Source organism: Schistocerca piceifrons, unplaced genomic scaffold, assembly GCF_021461385.2.
Source record: "Schistocerca piceifrons isolate TAMUIC-IGC-003096 unplaced genomic scaffold, iqSchPice1.1 HiC_scaffold_1069, whole genome shotgun sequence".
Classification (NCBI taxonomy): Eukaryota; Metazoa; Arthropoda; class Insecta; order Orthoptera; family Acrididae; genus Schistocerca; species Schistocerca piceifrons.
This window is the reverse complement of record NW_025726873.1, coordinates 74,683-90,968: the sequence shown is the minus strand read 5'-3', so window position 1 is coordinate 90,968 and position 16,286 is coordinate 74,683. Positions and strand designations below refer to the sequence as shown.

The window sequence follows — 16,286 nt, the reverse complement described above, 5'->3', positions numbered from 1 at the left end:
GCGTTTTCCCACGTTTTCTCGACGACGAGAGCCGGTTGATGTGCATGTAAGCGTAGCATATGAAACAAGAATAGCACGAAGCATTGGTAGTCAGGTGCCAAAGTCGCAGTATGGCATCAGGTGGCGATCGTATGTTTCTGTGGCCACCACTGGATTGCAGCAAAGTGAATACCGCTAACTGAGAGCACTCTGTTGTAGCCCCAGTGGCGCAATTGGTTAGCGCACGGTACTTATAAGGCAGTAGCCGTGAGCAATGCCGGGGTTGTGAGTTCGAGCCTCACCTGGGACATACTTTTATTTCTTAGCAGCTGTCTCTGACAGCAACAGGAGGCTAGGTTTGAGATGTATCAGCTATTTGAGTAACATAATTGTGCATTCGAGACGCTAGCTGCGTCTTCCTCGGTAGTATAGTGGTTAGTATCCCCGCCTGTCACGCGGGAGACCGGGGTTCGATTCCCCGCCGGGGAGGCACATCCGATTTTTAATTGCTGCTCTATCACTCGCCGAACTTAGTGTAGGTCGTTTGCGGCTACTAGCACCATATCTCTCGCACACAGGCACCTGTCTACAGCGCATCCTCGGTAGTATAGTGGTTAGTATCCCCGCCTGTCACGCGGGAGACCGGGGTTCGATTCCCCGCCGGGGAGATGCGATTTTTATCTCACAACCCTGTTCGAGTGTTGCGCGTATGTGGGTCGTAAGAGCATTAACTTTGCGATCGTGGAGTGTAGTTGGCGCAAAATCTTAAAAAATGCTACAACTTAGGAAGTGGTTCTCGCATTCTTCACATTTCAGAACTGCGGGGTATGCTGTTAACGCTGTATCAAAGCACCCCAGCCGACGCTGTGGGCGTAATAATCGAGCTCGGCACAGTCCGCAAAAGAAATAATTTTAGCAGAGCGTGGTTTCGATCCACGGACCTCTGGGTTATGGGCCCAGCACGCTTCCACTGCGCCACTCTGCTGCCTGGGGTTGCGCCGGCTCTTCGCCACGTGACGTGGGACACTTGGAAAGTGTTGTCTGCGTCGCTTTCACACGCCTGTATTTAATTGCGTATCATCTCCTACAGCTCTCAGCTTGACTTGTCTCGACTTTGCTCGACTGACGCTACGCTGACGCTTGCAGGCAGCGATATTTACCACGATCGACTCGACATGCAGCTGCGAGATGCACAGGAGCAACAAAGCACTCCACGGTGCGGCGACATACGAAATCCACTGCCCAGCTACGCGTCGGCAACTAACAAAACGCCGACCCTGCCAGGATTCGAACCTGGAATCTTCTGATCCGTAGTCAGACGCGTTATCCGTTGCGCCACAGGGCCAGTGGCAGCATTTCTTTCTACGAGACAAGTGCAATTCGCTAAGAAACGTGTTCTCCATGGCTGAGCAAGCTCCCAAGGAAGGTACCTTTCGTGCAGCTGCGTGGCCGCAGTGCGCCTGCAGAGCTTAGAGCTTGCCACGCATCTGCTCTCGCTGTTCGACAGGTAGCAGAAGGCAAGGCGCGCGTTTTCCCACGTTTTCTCGACGACGAGAGCCGGTTGATGTGCATGTAAGCGTAGCATATGAAACAAGAATAGCACGAAGCATTGGTAGTCAGGTGCCAAAGTCGCAGTATGGCATCAGGTGGCGATCGTATGTTTCTGTGGCCACCACTGGATTGCAGCAAAGTGAATACCGCTAACTGAGAGCACTCTGTTGTAGCCCCAGTGGCGCAATTGGTTAGCGCACGGTACTTATAAGGCAGTAGCCGTGAGCAATGCCGGGGTTGTGAGTTCGAGCCTCACCTGGGGCATACTTTTATTTCTTAGCAGCTGTCTCTGACAGCAACAGGAGGCTAGGTTTGAGATGTATCAGCTATTTGAGTAACATAATTGTGCATTCGAGACGCTAGCTGCGTCTTCCTCGGTAGTATAGTGGTCAGTATCCCCGCCTGTCACGCGGGAGACCGGGGTTCGATTCCCCGCCGGGGAGGCACATCCGATTTTTAATTGCTGCTCTATCACTCGCCGAACTTAGTGTAGGTCGTTTGCGGCTACTAGCACCATATCTCTCGCACACAGGCACCTGTCTACAGCGCATCCTCGGTAGTATAGTGGTTAGTATCCCCGCCTGTCACGCGGGAGACCGGGGTTCGATTCCCCGCCGGGGAGATGCGATTTTTATCTCACAACCCTGTTCGAGTGTTGCGCGTATGTGGGTCGTAAGAGCATTAACTTTGCGATCGTGGAGTGTAGTTGGCGCAAAATCTTAAAAAATGCTACAACTTAGGAAGTGGTTCTCGCATTCTTCACATTTCAGAACTGCGGGGTATGCTGTTAACGCTGTATCAAAGCACCCCAGCCGACGCTGTGGGCGTAATAATCGAGCTCGGCACAGTCCGCAAAAGAAATAATTTTAGCAGAGCGTGGTTTCGATCCACGGACCTCTGGGTTATGGGCCCAGCACGCTTCCACTGCGCCACTCTGCTGCCTTTTTTTTTTTTTTTTTTTTTTTTTTTTTTTTTTTTTTTTTTTTTTTTTTTTTTTTTTTTTTTTTGCTCTGGTGGGACTCGAACCCACAATCCCCGGTTTAGGAGACCGATGCCTTATCCATTTTTTTTTTTATTTTTTTTTAACCGTTACACCATTTTTTTTTTTTTTTTTTTTTTTTTTTTTTTTTTTTTTTTTTTTTTTTGTATGCACTAGAGTGCTTGGCAGCCGGTGGCAAAGCGGGCAGGGGTCACAATCCGGAGGCCTGGCCACGATGTCACCGCCATACCCCGCACCCAGTGCACGGTTTTGTGATTTGATTTGATTGTTACGTATTTATTATTATATTATGTTTAACCTGCAATGGGGCGTCATGTACGTTCCATCATTTGTATAGATATAAACAAAATGATAAAAAGAAATCCATGTCTGGTCTTTGGAGGACGCAGCACACCATGAATCCAGCACAGCACATACTCAAAGTTGGTCTTCACGTAGAATAATTTTCCCAGTTTCCATGTCGGTGATTAGTATTGTGCATTCGGTTTCCCGATGATTGATTGTGGATTGCTGCTTCTCAAAACCCTGAGCATGCCATGCGTCGGAAGAGGAGCGCTGGTAACGTGGGGACACCATAGAGCAGGGACATGCCAAACAACCATTTCCCGTGTTGGAAAGCCTCTTCATAGGAAGAATAGAAGCTGCTGAAAAACTCCTGGTTCGTACTAAATCGTCGTGCAGCTTTGATGAAAGGTAACGCGAAATAAAAGGAAACAAATGAGGAGCCTCTTCTGGGTGTCGCCCTGCGGAACCAAAAGTAAAGTGCTGTCATTTGAACATGAAAAGGAAATCCAAAGACAAGTAAATGTTCGAGGCCGAGTGCACAGTGCACTCTGTACCGTCGTTTGACCCATGATGCAAATCACCCACAGCTGATGGTGCGGAGCCGACCAAATCCATGGAAACAATAACAATTTAACAAAGTAGTGAAAAAGAAAAGATAAGAAAAGAAAAACTCCGTCCAATGGATCTGTAAACTTAAAGTCTTCCATCACTTAAAGCAATAGTAAGAAAATTTTGAAACTGATCTTTATACTGTCGCAACTTCTTAATCGCATAGTACTCTTCAATGAGATACATCTGATAATCGTGTAGCGTTGGCGTTGTATGGACAAGCATGTAATAGACGAACTGGCCCATGAGCCAGACATAACTATTATTCTTAGATTGAGGATAAAGCTGCCAGTCTGGTTGAAGCGCGTCTTGAAGTTGAATGGAAGTATCCGACGTCCTATTAATGACAGCGAGTTTCTTTCGGGTCCACTGCCATATTTGTGTTTGATCCCTGCAGTGGAAGAGATGCGGCAGCGTTTCCACTAGGTTACACTTCTCACAAAACGGGGTGGGCCGCAGCTTGATTTTGTGCAATTTCTCTCCAGTGGGAATCACCTCATTGACAGCGTCATACCAAACAGCTCGAACTCTGGAGCGAAGGAGCGGAAAACTAATGTTCTTCCAGACATTTCTCCAGTTTTTGCCTAAATATTTCTTCTCAATTGGGTTATCCAGCTGCCGTTTAGTAAGAGCAAGATAGGTCGCCGCCGTGTTGAACGGATGCGGGTTGTCCTGAACATAGCTGAGCTCCACATAATACCGCCGGATATAGCCAAGCTCAGGATGAATGTGTCCCACAGACGTTGGCGCAGACAAATCCTTTGGACGTAAGGCGTTGAAAAGCCGTGCAGTGAGACTATTTGGGTTGCCGTGTATTATGCGGGAAGTACGAGTTAAAAAAGTCGCCACACATTGGGATTCAACGTCTTTGACGCCTAAGCCACCTCGGGAACGAAGTAACGAGGTAGCCTTAAAGGAAACTTTAAAGATGTTCGCTCTCCAGACATACCAGCAAGCAAGTGCTAAAATTTTTTTCGCAATGGCTGTCGGGATTGGTAAAACAGCGGCAGTGTGATAGAGCTTACTAAAAACGTAACTATTAATAAACTGTGCCCTCTGCATCCGGTCTAAAGACCGCATGTTATGTTCTTTGATCACCGCACGTAAGATGGTAAGCTTGCGTTCCCAATTCACGTGGAGCATGGCGTGGGGGTTCGGTGATATAACCAGGCCTAGATGCCGCAGGTCTTCGGTCCTGTCCAACCAAGAAATATCGATGGAATTGGGGTTGCGACCTAACGGCATGATTTTGGACTTTCGCTCATTAAGTCTAGCGCCACAAGCGACAGAGTACTGATGGACAATCCGACGAACTGACCCCAGCTCTTCGGTGTTAGTAATAAGCACACTGATATCGTCGGCGTAGGCGTGGCAGACCGTTTTGGTGTTTAACGTTTGCAACCCGTGTAAAGTTAAGTAAAACGTTTTAAGAAGTGGCTCTATAGCGATCGAGAATAACGTCATAGAAAGGGGGCACCCTTGTCGCACTGCTTGTCGTATGGGCACGGGGGCGGTTAACTGGCCGTTAACCTTCACGCGTGAAGACGTTCCGCAGATACATTTCTGAATAAGCTGTCGAAAACGCTCGTTGAATCCCATTTGACTCATTGTGCGCAATAAAAAACCGTGATTAATTCTGTCAAACGCCTTATCGAAGTCGAGAAACAATAACGCCAAATCAGTGTTGGTAATCCAAGTTAAATAAGTCAGGTCGCGATATTCACACAGGGCATTCAACATCGATCGACCACTGACTGCACCCGTCTGATAAGGGCCAAGTACTTTGCCAAGAAGTACTTGAAGCCTGGTGTTTATAATCCGAGTCAAGATCTTGAAATCAGAGTTAAGCAACGTAATTGGCCGAAAGTCATTTAACATAGTCGGATTGGATGTTTTAGGAACCAGGACAACCATGCCTTCCGTGAACTGCGGGGGGAAGGCAGCATGCGATAACAGTTCGTTATACATGGCGGTCAATTCGTCACCGATCACATCCCAGAACCGCGAATAAAATTCGACCGGCAAGCCGTCTAAGCCGGCAGCTTTGTTCTTGGCAGCGCACGCAAGGATGGACTTAACTTCAGAATTGGTGACATTGGCCAAGAGAGCAGCGTTATCATCCTGATCCACTGTGGAGGCGATGTCGTTTAAAAAATCATCCCCCGCCGATAGATCGGTATCTGACTCGGAATAATGTTGTCGAAAATAATTGAAGACATGCGTCTTGATAGCACCCTGTTCATTGTACAGATTCCCGCCAGCATCCTTCAGATGAGCAATAATTTTTTGTTTACCACGTTTGGTTTCCCGTATGAGATGGAATAACGATGCGGACTCGTGGGAGACGTCATCAGAAGAGCGCGATCGGACCCGAGTGCCAACAAGTGCTTCACGAACTAAAGCAGTAATTCTGGCTTTGAGACGCTTGATGCGGATCAGGTTGTCGGACAAAGCAGATGGATCGCTGTACAGCTGGCGTAAACCGAGGAAATAAAATTCTAGAGACCGTTTCCTCCAATAAGCCCTGGTCCTGGCAAACTGGCAAATACATTTCTTAATCCGCGGCTTAACAAACTCCGTCCACCAAAGAACGCGCTCCCTATACCGAGCTTGCCTCTGGAGGCACTGCTGCCAGGTGTCAACGAGGCAACGCCGTAAATCCGCTTCATCGAGCAGCGAGACATTCAGCTGCCACGTGCCGCGTCCCAAAAATGTCTTCTGCCGCACATGCCGAATCGTTAGATGGTATGCGGAGTGGTCACTAAAACTGAGCGGCCATAATTCACAATCACGAATGGTATGTAAAAGATCTTGAGAAACATAAAACCTATCCAGACGGCTAGAAGAAGCAGCGCTCACATAGGTATATCCCATCGTGTGTGGTCGAAGGTGACACCAACTATCTTGTAAATGCAGTCCATCTGTTAACGTTAGTAGCTCGGGACAAAAATTAAAATGCGGACTTTGATCTTCGTTGCGTAAAACGCAGTTGAAATCCCCACCCAGGATGATCTTCAGTCGAACGTTCGGCAATAAGGTCACAACTTCAGCCCTAAAAAATTCACTTCTGTCCCTTCTGCCAGCGGACCCTGTCGGGGCGTACACGTTCAGGAGAAGCAAATCCTGTAATTGGGCGGCAATGCCGCGTCCCGTTTCTAAAATCGCTGTAGGTTGGTAAGCGATGCCAGCTTTGAATAAAATCGCAGTGCCCGCCTCAGTGCCAAGATTTAATATGGCATCATACCCAGGTATTTCTCCAACCTTGGGGGACACAACTTCTTGAAAGAAAACTATATCTATATCGGCGGCATATAGATAGTCGGTCAAGCATTTAAGTTTGACATCGGATGCAATCCTATTCAAATTAACTGTGGCAAGTTTATAATCTTGCATGGTGGGGATAGAAAGGGTCCGTGTTATTCACTTTCGTCTGCCCAAGACTTCTCGGCCGGCGTATGCTGATGGCCAGTATCCATCAGCTCAGGACTCGGACGGTCGACATGCATCTCCATATCGGCCTCCCCCACGTGGCGCGCGACGGAACCCATTTCATCTGTGCCGCCGCGTTCACTGCCGTCTTTTCGGATCTGCTTTATAGTGCGCTGCAGTTTCCTTTCCAGAGTGCGGATCTCCTCCGCACTCTGCTTCCGTGCCGACCGCTTAGATTTCCCAGTTCTTGGGGGAGGTGCGTCGGCGTCAGAAACGGTTTTGACGTCCGTCAAGAGGCTGTGTGTAGACCCTTCCTCAGATAGGTCACTGCCGAGAGGGAGGGGCGTGGGGGGCGCAACGTCAGGGGGGCAAGAAACGCGCGACCTCTCGCCACCATCCGACAACTGTTTCAGCTCGACGGACGTAGTTGGAGTAGGGACGGGAGTCGGTCCTGCATGGTCGGCACGAAGGCCGACAGTCGGGGAAACCTGCAGGTGTGCAGCGTGGCCGTCGATATCGGTGACATCACTACGAACGGGACATTCGGGGGTTGCCACAGAGTTGTTGACAATGACCGCGCCGGCGTCTGGGGTCACCGCAGCCTGTTGGTGGAGCGTCGGTTGTGTCGTAGGCGACTCCATCAATGTCTGCGCGTAAGACAACCGATTGCCATCGTGCCCATCGAGAGGTGTAAGACGATGTTGCATTCCTCGGCGACCCGCCCGGACACGGGGACAAGCAGATTTTAAATGGTCGGTAGAACCACATATTACGCAAGTTCGCGGTTGTCCTTCGTACATCACCAGCGCGCGAAAACCTTGCACCAAAATGTTGGACGGGATGTGCTTCGTTAAATCAATTTTCGCATTCCGAACGCCGTTATCAACATTGAAATGTTTGTAACCCCTCCATTGCTCGGCATGAATTTGCAAGACATTACCGTAGGGAGACAAAGCTTGCCGAATTCTATCGAAGCTAACTTCGAAAGGCAGATTAAATATACGGACGGTTCGTAGCCCTAGTCCAGCATGACTAACAGATACTTTACAAATTTCGCCTTTAGAATTCACAAAATCCACAGTGCCTTCCGTGAGGGTCATAATACGAACGCAAGGATCGTCACTTATCAATTTTACATAAACAGCGTTCGCAAGAAAATCATACGAAAACCCAAGAACTTCATCATCTCGCAGTCCTAATCGATCGTAAAACCAGTCAATAAGTTCGTGAACCTGTGGTCGAGCATAGCCATACGGAAATCCAAATCGTAGCGTGTAACGTCTCAACTCATCCTCCATCACTTTCGTGAAGTAGTACTTACAATACCAACAGCTGCGTGCGCTCTTAAGCACAGGCGAAGCGACCACCACCGCACGTCTGCACACGGCCGCGGCCGCGGCGGAACTGTATTGCCTGGGGTTGCGCCGGCTCTTCGCCACGTGACGTGGGACACTTGGAAAGTGTTGTCTGCGTCGCTTTCACACGCCTGTATTTAATTGCGTATCATCTCCTACAGCTCTCAGCTTGACTTGTCTCGACTTTGCTCGACTGACGCTACGCTGACGCTTGCAGGCAGCGATATTTACCACGATCGACTCGACATGCAGCTGCGAGATGCACAGGAGCAACAAAGCACTCCACGGTGCGGCGACATACGAAATCCACTGCCCAGCTACGCGTCGGCAACTAACAAAACGCCGACCCTGCCAGGATTCGAACCTGGAATCTTCTGATCCGTAGTCAGACGCGTTATCCGTTGCGCCACAGGGCCAGTGGCAGCATTTCTTTCTACGAGACAAGTGCAATTCGCTAAGAAACGTGTTCTCCATGGCTGAGCAAGCTCCCAAGGAAGGTACCTTTCGTGCAGCTGCGTGGCCGCAGTGCGCCTGCAGAGCTTAGAGCTTGCCACGCATCTGCTCTCGCTGTTCGACAGGTAGCAGAAGGCAAGGCGCGCGTTTTCCCACGTTTTCTCGACGACGAGAGCCGGTTGATGTGCATGTAAGCGTAGCATATGAAACAAGAATAGCACGAAGCATTGGTAGTCAGGTGCCAAAGTCGCAGTATGGCATCAGGTGGCGATCGTATGTTTCTGTGGCCACCACTGGATTGCAGCAAAGTGAATACCGCTAACTGAGAGCACTCTGTTGTAGCCTCAGTGGCGCAATTGGTTAGCGCACGGTACTTATAAGGCAGTAGCCGTGAGCAATGCCGGGGTTGTGAGTTCGAGCCTCACCTGGGGCATACTTTTATTTCTTAGCAGCTGTCTCTGACAGCAACAGGAGGCTAGGTTTGAGATGTATCAGCTATTTGAGTAACATAATTGTGCATTCGAGACGCTAGCTGCGTCTTCCTCGGTAGTATAGTGGTTAGTATCCCCGCCTGTCACGCGGGAGACCGGGGTTCGATTCCCCGCCGGGGAGGCACATCCGATTTTTAATTGCTGCTCTATCACTCGCCGAACTTAGTGTAGGTCGTTTGCGGCTACTAGCACCATATCTCTCGCACACAGGCACCTGTCTACAGCGCATCCTCGGTAGTATAGTGGTTAGTATCCCCGCCTGTCACGCGGGAGACCGGGGTTCGATTCCCCGCCGGGGAGATGCGATTTTTATCTCACAACCCTGTTCGAGTGTTGCGCGTATGTGGGTCGTAAGAGCATTAACTTTGCGATCGTGGAGTGTAGTTGGCGCAAAATCTTAAAAAATGCTACAACTTAGGAAGTGGTTCTCGCATTCTTCACATTTCAGAACTGCGGGGTATGCTGTTAACGCTGTATCAAAGCACCCCAGCCGACGCTGTGGGCGTAATAATCGAGCTCGGCACAGTCCGCAAAAGAAATAATTTTAGCAGAGCGTGGTTTCGATCCACGGACCTCTGGGTTATGGGCCCAGCACGCTTCCACTGCGCCACTCTGCTGCCTTTTTTTTTTTTTTTTTTTTTTTTTTTTTTTTTTTTTTTTTTTTTTTTTTGCTCTGGTGGGACTCGAACCCACAATCCCCGGTTTAGGAGACCGATGCCTTATCCATTTTTTTTTTTATTTTTTTTTAACCGTTACACCATTTTTTTTTTTTTTTTTTTTTTTTTTTTTTTTTTTTTTTTTTTTTTTTGTATGCACTAGAGTGCTTGGCAGCCGGTGGCAAAGCGGGCAGGGGTCACAATCCGGAGGCCTGGCCACGATGTCACCGCCATACCCCGCACCCAGTGCACGGTTTTGTGATTTGATTTGATTGTTACGTATTTATTATTATATTATGTTTAACCTGCAATGGGGCGTCATGTACGTTCCATCATTTGTATAGATATAAACAAAATGATAAAAAGAAATCCATGTCTGGTCTTTGGAGGACGCAGCACACCATGAATCCAGCACAGCACATACTCAAAGTTGGTCTTCACGTAGAATAATTTTCCCAGTTTCCATGTCGGTGATTAGTATTGTGCATTCGGTTTCCCGATGATTGATTGTGGATTGCTGCTTCTCAAAACCCTGAGCATGCCATGCGTCGGAAGAGGAGCGCTGGTAACGTGGGGACACCATAGAGCAGGGACATGCCAAACAACCATTTCCCGTGTTGGAAAGCCTCTTCATAGGAAGAATAGAAGCTGCTGAAAAACTCCTGGTTCGTACTAAATCGTCGTGCAGCTTTGATGAAAGGTAACGCGAAATAAAAGGAAACAAATGAGGAGCCTCTTCTGGGTGTCGCCCTGCGGAACCAAAAGTAAAGTGCTGTCATTTGAACATGAAAAGGAAATCCAAAGACAAGTAAATGTTCGAGGCCGAGTGCACAGTGCACTCTGTACCGTCGTTTGACCCATGATGCAAATCACCCACAGCTGATGGTGCGGAGCCGACCAAATCCATGGAAACAATAACAATTTAACAAAGTAGTGAAAAAGAAAAGATAAGAAAAGAAAAACTCCGTCCAATGGATCTGTAAACTTAAAGTCTTCCATCACTTAAAGCAATAGTAAGAAAATTTTGAAACTGATCTTTATACTGTCGCAACTTCTTAATCGCATAGTACTCTTCAATGAGATACATCTGATAATCGTGTAGCGTTGGCGTTGTATGGACAAGCATGTAATAGACGAACTGGCCCATGAGCCAGACATAACTATTATTCTTAGATTGAGGATAAAGCTGCCAGTCTGGTTGAAGCGCGTCTTGAAGTTGAATGGAAGTATCCGACGTCCTATTAATGACAGCGAGTTTCTTTCGGGTCCACTGCCATATTTGTGTTTGATCCCTGCAGTGGAAGAGATGCGGCAGCGTTTCCACTAGGTTACACTTCTCACAAAACGGGGTGGGCCGCAGCTTGATTTTGTGCAATTTCTCTCCAGTGGGAATCACCTCATTGACAGCGTCATACCAAACAGCTCGAACTCTGGAGCGAAGGAGCGGAAAACTAATGTTCTTCCAGACATTTCTCCAGTTTTTGCCTAAATATTTCTTCTCAATTGGGTTATCCAGCTGCCGTTTAGTAAGAGCAAGATAGGTCGCCGCCGTGTTGAACGGATGCGGGTTGTCCTGAACATAGCTGAGCTCCACATAATACCGCCGGATATAGCCAAGCTCAGGATGAATGTGTCCCACAGACGTTGGCGCAGACAAATCCTTTGGACGTAAGGCGTTGAAAAGCCGTGCAGTGAGACTATTTGGGTTGCCGTGTATTATGCGGGAAGTACGAGTTAAAAAAGTCGCCACACATTGGGATTCAACGTCTTTGACGCCTAAGCCACCTCGGGAACGAAGTAACGAGGTAGCCTTAAAGGAAACTTTAAAGATGTTCGCTCTCCAGACATACCAGCAAGCAAGTGCTAAAATTTTTTTCGCAATGGCTGTCGGGATTGGTAAAACAGCGGCAGTGTGATAGAGCTTACTAAAAACGTAACTATTAATAAACTGTGCCCTCTGCATCCGGTCTAAAGACCGCATGTTATGTTCTTTGATCACCGCACGTAAGATGGTAAGCTTGCGTTCCCAATTCACGTGGAGCATGGCGTGGGGGTTCGGTGATATAACCAGGCCTAGATGCCGCAGGTCTTCGGTCCTGTCCAACCAAGAAATATCGATGGAATTGGGGTTGCGACCTAACGGCATGATTTTGGACTTTCGCTCATTAAGTCTAGCGCCACAAGCGACAGAGTACTGATGGACAATCCGACGAACTGACCCCAGCTCTTCGGTGTTAGTAATAAGCACACTGATATCGTCGGCGTAGGCGTGGCAGACCGTTTTGGTGTTTAACGTTTGCAACCCGTGTAAAGTTAAGTAAAACGTTTTAAGAAGTGGCTCTATAGCGATCGAGAATAACGTCATAGAAAGGGGGCACCCTTGTCGCACTGCTTGTCGTATGGGCACGGGGGCGGTTAACTGGCCGTTAACCTTCACGCGTGAAGACGTTCCGCAGATACATTTCTGAATAAGCTGTCGAAAACGCTCGTTGAATCCCATTTGACTCATTGTGCGCAATAAAAAACCGTGATTAATTCTGTCAAACGCCTTATCGAAGTCGAGAAACAATAACGCCAAATCAGTGTTGGTAATCCAAGTTAAATAAGTCAGGTCGCGATATTCACACAGGGCATTCAACATCGATCGACCACTGACTGCACCCGTCTGATAAGGGCCAAGTACTTTGCCAAGAAGTACTTGAAGCCTGGTGTTTATAATCCGAGTCAAGATCTTGAAATCAGAGTTAAGCAACGTAATTGGCCGAAAGTCATTTAACATAGTCGGATTGGATGTTTTAGGAACCAGGACAACCATGCCTTCCGTGAACTGCGGGGGGAAGGCAGCATGCGATAACAGTTCGTTATACATGGCGGTCAATTCGTCACCGATCACATCCCAGAACCGCGAATAAAATTCGACCGGCAAGCCGTCTAAGCCGGCAGCTTTGTTCTTGGCAGCGCACGCAAGGATGGACTTAACTTCAGAATTGGTGACATTGGCCAAGAGAGCAGCGTTATCATCCTGATCCACTGTGGAGGCGATGTCGTTTAAAAAATCATCCCCCGCCGATAGATCGGTATCTGACTCGGAATAATGTTGTCGAAAATAATTGAAGACATGCGTCTTGATAGCACCCTGTTCATTGTACAGATTCCCGCCAGCATCCTTCAGATGAGCAATAATTTTTTGTTTACCACGTTTGGTTTCCCGTATGAGATGGAATAACGATGCGGACTCGTGGGAGACGTCATCAGAAGAGCGCGATCGGACCCGAGTGCCAACAAGTGCTTCACGAACTAAAGCAGTAATTCTGGCTTTGAGACGCTTGATGCGGATCAGGTTGTCGGACAAAGCAGATGGATCGCTGTACAGCTGGCGTAAACCGAGGAAATAAAATTCTAGAGACCGTTTCCTCCAATAAGCCCTGGTCCTGGCAAACTGGCAAATACATTTCTTAATCCGCGGCTTAACAAACTCCGTCCACCAAAGAACGCGCTCCCTATACCGAGCTTGCCTCTGGAGGCACTGCTGCCAGGTGTCAACGAGGCAACGCCGTAAATCCGCTTCATCGAGCAGCGAGACATTCAGCTGCCACGTGCCGCGTCCCAAAAATGTCTTCTGCCGCACATGCCGAATCGTTAGATGGTATGCGGAGTGGTCACTAAAACTGAGCGGCCATAATTCACAATCACGAATGGTATGTAAAAGATCTTGAGAAACATAAAACCTATCCAGACGGCTAGAAGAAGCAGCGCTCACATAGGTATATCCCATCGTGTGTGGTCGAAGGTGACACCAACTATCTTGTAAATGCAGTCCATCTGTTAACGTTAGTAGCTCGGGACAAAAATTAAAATGCGGACTTTGATCTTCGTTGCGTAAAACGCAGTTGAAATCCCCACCCAGGATGATCTTCAGTCGAACGTTCGGCAATAAGGTCACAACTTCAGCCCTAAAAAATTCACTTCTGTCCCTTCTGCCAGCGGACCCTGTCGGGGCGTACACGTTCAGGAGAAGCAAATCCTGTAATTGGGCGGCAATGCCGCGTCCCGTTTCTAAAATCGCTGTAGGTTGGTAAGCGATGCCAGCTTTGAATAAAATCGCAGTGCCCGCCTCAGTGCCAAGATTTAATATGGCATCATACCCAGGTATTTCTCCAACCTTGGGGGACACAACTTCTTGAAAGAAAACTATATCTATATCGGCGGCATATAGATAGTCGGTCAAGCATTTAAGTTTGACATCGGATGCAATCCTATTCAAATTAACTGTGGCAAGTTTATAATCTTGCATGGTGGGGATAGAAAGGGTCCGTGTTATTCACTTTCGTCTGCCCAAGACTTCTCGGCCGGCGTATGCTGATGGCCAGTATCCATCAGCTCAGGACTCGGACGGTCGACATGCATCTCCATATCGGCCTCCCCCACGTGGCGCGCGACGGAACCCATTTCATCTGTGCCGCCGCGTTCACTGCCGTCTTTTCGGATCTGCTTTATAGTGCGCTGCAGTTTCCTTTCCAGAGTGCGGATCTCCTCCGCACTCTGCTTCCGTGCCGACCGCTTAGATTTCCCAGTTCTTGGGGGAGGTGCGTCGGCGTCAGAAACGGTTTTGACGTCCGTCAAGAGGCTGTGTGTAGACCCTTCCTCAGATAGGTCACTGCCGAGAGGGAGGGGCGTGGGGGGCGCAACGTCAGGGGGGCAAGAAACGCGCGACCTCTCGCCACCATCCGACAACTGTTTCAGCTCGACGGACGTAGTTGGAGTAGGGACGGGAGTCGGTCCTGCATGGTCGGCACGAAGGCCGACAGTCGGGGAAACCTGCAGGTGTGCAGCGTGGCCGTCGATATCGGTGACATCACTACGAACGGGACATTCGGGGGTTGCCACAGAGTTGTTGACAATGACCGCGCCGGCGTCTGGGGTCACCGCAGCCTGTTGGTGGAGCGTCGGTTGTGTCGTAGGCGACTCCATCAATGTCTGCGCGTAAGACAACCGATTGCCATCGTGCCCATCGAGAGGTGTAAGACGATGTTGCATTCCTCGGCGACCCGCCCGGACACGGGGACAAGCAGATTTTAAATGGTCGGTAGAACCACATATTACGCAAGTTCGCGGTTGTCCTTCGTACATCACCAGCGCGCGAAAACCTTGCACCAAAATGTTGGACGGGATGTGCTTCGTTAAATCAATTTTCGCATTCCGAACGCCGTTATCAACATTGAAATGTTTGTAACCCCTCCATTGCTCGGCATGAATTTGCAAGACATTACCGTAGGGAGACAAAGCTTGCCGAATTCTATCGAAGCTAACTTCGAAAGGCAGATTAAATATACGGACGGTTCGTAGCCCTAGTCCAGCATGACTAACAGATACTTTACAAATTTCGCCTTTAGAATTCACAAAATCCACAGTGCCTTCCGTGAGGGTCATAATACGAACGCAAGGATCGTCACTTATCAATTTTACATAAACAGCGTTCGCAAGAAAATCATACGAAAACCCAAGAACTTCATCATCTCGCAGTCCTAATCGATCGTAAAACCAGTCAATAAGTTCGTGAACCTGTGGTCGAGCATAGCCATACGGAAATCCAAATCGTAGCGTGTAACGTCTCAACTCATCCTCCATCACTTTCGTGAAGTAGTACTTACAATACCAACAGCTGCGTGCGCTCTTAAGCACAGGCGAAGCGACCACCACCGCACGTCTGCACACGGCCGCGGCCGCGGCGGAACTGTATTGCCTGGGGTTGCGCCGGCTCTTCGCCACGTGACGTGGGACACTTGGAAAGTGTTGTCTGCGTCGCTTTCACACGCCTGTATTTAATTGCGTATCATCTCCTACAGCTCTCAGCTTGACTTGTCTCGACTTTGCTCGACTGACGCTACGCTGACGCTTGCAGGCAGCGATATTTACCACGATCGACTCGACATGCAGCTGCGAGATGCACAGGAGCAACAAAGCACTCCACGGTGCGGCGACATACGAAATCCACTGCCCAGCTACGCGTCGGCAACTAACAAAACGCCGACCCTGCCAGGATTCGAACCTGGAATCTTCTGATCCGTAGTCAGACGCGTTATCCGTTGCGCCACAGGGCCAGTGGCAGCATTTCTTTCTACGAGACAAGTGCAATTCGCTAAGAAACGTGTTCTCCATGGCTGAGCAAGCTCCCAAGGAAGGTACCTTTCGTGCAGCTGCGTGGCCGCAGTGCGCCTGCAGAGCTTAGAGCTTGCCACGCATCTGCTCTCGCTGTTCGACAGGTAGCAGAAGGCAAGGCGCGCGTTTTCCCACGTTTTCTCGACGACGAGAGCCGGTTGATGTGCATGTAAGCGTAGCATATGAAACAAGAATAGCACGAAGCATTGGTAGTCAGGTGCCAAAGTCGCAGTATGGCATCAGGTGGCGATCGTATGTTTCTGTGGCCACCACTGGATTGCAGCAAAGTGAATACCGCTAACTGAGAGCACTCTGTTGT

At 49.0% G+C, this 16,286-nt stretch overlaps 12 non-coding genes across 12 annotated transcripts; 9 read left to right on the top strand and 3 right to left on the bottom strand.

Moving 5' to 3' along the window:
• Positions 1–197: 197 nt before the first annotated feature.
• Trnai-uau lies at positions 198–289 on the top strand. Its single transcript is given in 2 exon segments — positions 198–235; positions 254–289. It is a non-coding gene; the product is annotated as a tRNA-Ile (tRNA).
• A 107-nt stretch (positions 290–396) lies between these two features.
• Positions 397–468, top strand: Trnad-guc. The gene has a single exon. It is a non-coding gene; the product is annotated as a tRNA-Asp (tRNA).
• A 107-nt stretch (positions 469–575) lies between these two features.
• Trnad-guc lies at positions 576–647 on the top strand. Its single transcript has one exon. It is a non-coding gene; the product is annotated as a tRNA-Asp (tRNA).
• Positions 648–1,251: 604 nt separating this feature from the next.
• On the bottom strand, positions 1,252–1,324 carry Trnar-acg. Its single transcript has one exon. It is a non-coding gene; the product is annotated as a tRNA-Arg (tRNA).
• Positions 1,325–1,702: 378 nt separating this feature from the next.
• Positions 1,703–1,794, top strand: Trnai-uau. Its single transcript is given in 2 exon segments — positions 1,703–1,740; positions 1,759–1,794. It is a non-coding gene; the product is annotated as a tRNA-Ile (tRNA).
• Positions 1,795–1,901: 107 nt separating this feature from the next.
• On the top strand, positions 1,902–1,973 carry Trnad-guc. The gene has a single exon. It is a non-coding gene; the product is annotated as a tRNA-Asp (tRNA).
• A 107-nt stretch (positions 1,974–2,080) lies between these two features.
• Positions 2,081–2,152, top strand: Trnad-guc. The gene has a single exon. It is a non-coding gene; the product is annotated as a tRNA-Asp (tRNA).
• A 6,399-nt stretch (positions 2,153–8,551) lies between these two features.
• On the bottom strand, positions 8,552–8,624 carry Trnar-acg. The gene has a single exon. It is a non-coding gene; the product is annotated as a tRNA-Arg (tRNA).
• A 378-nt stretch (positions 8,625–9,002) lies between these two features.
• Trnai-uau lies at positions 9,003–9,094 on the top strand. The gene is given in 2 exon segments: positions 9,003–9,040; positions 9,059–9,094. It is a non-coding gene; the product is annotated as a tRNA-Ile (tRNA).
• A 107-nt stretch (positions 9,095–9,201) lies between these two features.
• Positions 9,202–9,273, top strand: Trnad-guc. Its single transcript has one exon. It is a non-coding gene; the product is annotated as a tRNA-Asp (tRNA).
• Positions 9,274–9,380: 107 nt separating this feature from the next.
• Positions 9,381–9,452, top strand: Trnad-guc. Its single transcript has one exon. It is a non-coding gene; the product is annotated as a tRNA-Asp (tRNA).
• Positions 9,453–15,836: 6,384 nt separating this feature from the next.
• Positions 15,837–15,909, bottom strand: Trnar-acg. Its single transcript has one exon. It is a non-coding gene; the product is annotated as a tRNA-Arg (tRNA).
• Between the last annotated feature and the right edge of the window lie 377 nt (positions 15,910–16,286).